Source organism: Poecilia reticulata, chromosome 3 (assembly GCF_904066995.2).
Source record: "Poecilia reticulata chromosome 3, P_reticulata-male-v2, whole genome shotgun sequence".
NCBI lineage: Eukaryota > Metazoa > Chordata > Actinopteri > Cyprinodontiformes > Poeciliidae > Poecilia > Poecilia reticulata.
Window position 1 is genome coordinate 2,964,667 of NC_088832.1, and position 3,708 is coordinate 2,968,374.

The window sequence follows — 3,708 nt, forward strand, 5'->3', positions numbered from 1 at the left end:
ATGTGAGGAAGAAGAGGGAGAATCTATAAAGAGAGACGGATTCACTGCAGAACGGATGAATCTCACATCGGATTTTGGACTCAATCTCAGCTGCTGAATCTCTGAAGCTAGAACTCGTTGTCTGGAAAACATAGATGTATATCTATATATGGATGTAAATATACATACATGCATACATACATACATACATACATACATACATACATACATACATACATCAATACATACATACATACATATAAACATGTATCCAATACATATTATTCAGTATTAATCATTATTTATTAGTCATTATTAATCATTATTTATTTGTGTTTGTATAGTTATATAAATATGTATTGATCTTACAAAATAAAGTAATTAATAAATTATGAGCTTCTCTCCTCTGGCTCCCTGTAGCTCAGAGAATAGACTTTAAAATGCTGATGTTAGTTTATGAATCAATGAACGGTTTAGCACCACAATACATTAAAGATCTGTTATTACTGTACCAACCGTCTAGACCCCTCAGATCTTCTGGTTCTGGACTGCTCTGCATCCCCAGAACCAGACGAGGAGAAGCATCATTAAGTTTCTGGAACAAACTTCCAGAAAACTGTAAAACAGCTGAAACACTGAGTGCCTTTAAATCTCAACTTAAAACCCACCTGTTTAGAGTTGCTTATGGCTAAATTAGGGTTAGAGTGCAGGTTTTGATGTCTTCCATGTTTTTATGTCTTTAATGTTTTTAATTTCTTTTTATTTCTTGTCTGTCTCCGTTTTTAATGCACCCCCCTGTGTTTTTAATGCCCCCCCCCCCCCCCCCACTGTTGAAAAGGGGAGCGGGTTGGAGTCCCCCCCACTGGAGTTTTTATTTTATTTTTATTGTTTATTCAATGTTGCATAACTCTGTATTTTTGTGTTTATTGATGTAAAGCACTTTGAAATGCCTTGCTGCTGAAATGTGCTATACAAATAAAACTTGATTGATTGATTGATGAACGGCTGTGTGCCTTGTAATATGCTCATCATACATCAATATTGTTATAGCCACTAAGAATATTTAAATATGCTGAACTATGTATTAAAAACATACTTAAAAATACAATTGTTAATAAATGTAGCTTTGATAGATGTTTGAATATGGTTTCCAGTAACAAAAAAGCGTGTTATGATCGATTAAATGCGCTGATACGTCATTGTGCTGCTAAACACATAACGCTGAGCGGAGTGGTGGACCGCTCCAAGATGGCCGCCCTAAATCTCATTAGCGACAACAGGCGAGAGCGGCCATGAGGGTCTATTCTTACATTATGTCTATACTCGTTACCACAGGTGCAAATCTTCCTCTGGAGTTTAATTGCGGATGCTTGTCCGACTATGAAAGCGCATTACTGCCATCAACTGGACTGGAGTGTTAAATGAAAGTTGACAGAAAAAAAAAACATTCTAAAAAGTTATTTTTTCAAAAGTTATGTGAGAGTATATTTTATTTTTATTATAATTAATTGCTAAAACAGTGTTTCTCAACCACAGGAGACGGCAGTATGGCGTCTTGTCTGGATCTTATCATAAGAAGGTAAGTTCCCCAAATATATTAAAACATGCTCTTTATGTTCTCTCTTTAATGTATTTATGTAATGTAATGGTGATGTATTGTCTCAATGTTTGTAACTCCCTGGCAAACATTATACCACAATGTATGCTGCGTTTATACTGTTATGTATTCTGTATCTTAATAAAGATCTATTTAAAAAAGGTCAGTTTCATGTTAAGATCGTCATGTTTTTGATTTTGATTATTTTTTATGAATGCATTAACTTTCTGTTTGCGCAAGAGTATCAACTTCTGCTTAACGTAAGTTTATTTGTTTGGATATCGCGATACGACTGTTCAGTACAGAGATGCTCAAGTCCAGACCCTGAGAGCTGCTTTCCTGCAACTTTCAGATGCTTCCCTGCACCAATTAACACACCTGAATGAAATGAAAGGCTGGTTAGCAGGTCTGTTGGAGTGAAGATGCATGAAAAGTTGCAGGACGGTATCTCTCGAGGACTGGACGTGAGCACCCTTGGTTTATTATTTTGTTAGCAGCTAAAGCTAGCCAAGCAGGTGTAGCATGGGGTGTCGGTGGTTAAACGAACATTAAAACTGTCAGAAAGGCCGTTTGAGTTAACATTATTTAGCTGCGGAGTCGTTTTCTTGAAGTTTTCGGCTATAGATGGCATAATGGGGAGAGTGGCTGTGCTGGACCGGTGGTTTGATCTATGCAATCAAAGCTAAGCCAAAATGTTTTTGTCTTTATAAATAATAATGATAATAAACAATAACATATTGGCTGCCTTCTTTTTTTCTTCATTAGTACGTCATGTTGGTGACTGAAGCCTGTTAAGATGACTTCAGCACATTTCTTCTGACAGGTTGGCAGAAGAAATGCTGTCCAGAATGTTTCTATAAGCTGACTAATTTCTATAATGTCTAATGTCTGAGTTGTGTTCATGGTAATTATTTCTGACATTTTTATGCTTTATGTTGTAGGTGGTGAAAAATGCTCTACAGGGTAAACCGGGTGGATAAAGTATTTTGGTGGGTCTGGTTAGTTTTGCTCACTTCTCTTTAAAATGTTTCTTTATTATCCTAATGTTTCTGCTATTTATCCTGTTGTTCCTCCAGGCTGGGAAAACCAGGCATTCTTCTGTTGGTTCATGTGCTTCGTCCTTCATCCAAAGGTCACAAGAAGAATCCAAAACAGCTCATGTCAAACTGTGGACCATGTTTTCAGAAATGTGCAGGTATGTGGTTATTCTAATGATCCTACTTCTTTGTAGAAGCACTTTCTCATTGGCTTTATTTGCTATCTGAATGTAGCTGTGCTGCTAAATATATTTAACAATTTTTATTATTCGTCGTCTTATCATTAGGTCAAAGATGCAAGCCAGTGTTGAAGCCTTCCTCATTGCCGTGCAACCAGGACAGCCCTTCCTCCTGCATGTTGGTGAAAACAAGAACAGCACCAAAGACACTTCACCATCAGTGATCACAAGATCATCCAAGGTAGCTTTTAATGAACTTTCAAAGCACTCTTCACCTTCAGTGCAAAATGCCATGAATTCCTCTACAATTTCTGTACATTAATCCAGCCTACAGTTTTCAACATTGATGTGACTTGCACAACAATTGAGGAGTTTAAGATCCTTGCTTTTACTTTACCTTGCAGATGGACACTCTTTATTATAATGATTATTTAAATGCATACTGTATCAATAAGAGGATTTGTTTTATGTTCTTCCAATTAAGGTCTTGGTTTATTACAGTCCCTGTGGCAAGAAGTTTTCTGTATGGTCAGCATTGAAGGCCATATTGTCTTTGAGAGGGTCCAGCCGACATTCCAGACAGGACAGCGTTGTCCATCTTCTACATCTTCAGCCTCCAATATCAACATGAGGCAGCCAAGACTTTGGTTCATTCAACGGTAAAACCATTACTATAATTTTCTTTTACAATGACTTGTTTTAAAACAAGTTATGATTAACATTTGACAAAGGTGGTGATGTTTTCTATTTACGTAATTAAAAACATCTTTATTTATATATTGTACCAGCTGTATTCAGAATGCCACACTATTTATATTCTCAGGAATTTTCCCATTTTTGATTTTGTTTTTTAGTGGCTTCATTGGGATTAACCCAGAAAGGGGCACAAAAGCCGGTCATGGGAAGATGGTACCCA

The 3,708-nt window shown here is 36.7% G+C and overlaps 1 long non-coding RNA gene across 2 annotated transcripts; it reads left to right on the forward strand.

Annotated features, from left to right (window-relative positions):
- The first annotated feature begins 1,817 nt into the window (after positions 1-1,817).
- On the forward strand, positions 1,818-3,125 carry LOC145551038 (uncharacterized). Of its 2 annotated transcripts, XR_014086797.1 has the most exons (4): positions 1,818-2,399; positions 2,518-2,565; positions 2,653-2,771; positions 2,901-3,125. It is a non-coding gene; the product is annotated as an uncharacterized LOC145551038 (long non-coding RNA). The 2 variants fall into 2 exon arrangements; XR_014086796.1 differs by lacking the exon at positions 1,818-2,399 and having other exon boundaries at positions 2,480-2,565; positions 2,901-3,122.
- The last annotated feature ends 583 nt before the right edge of the window (positions 3,126-3,708 follow it).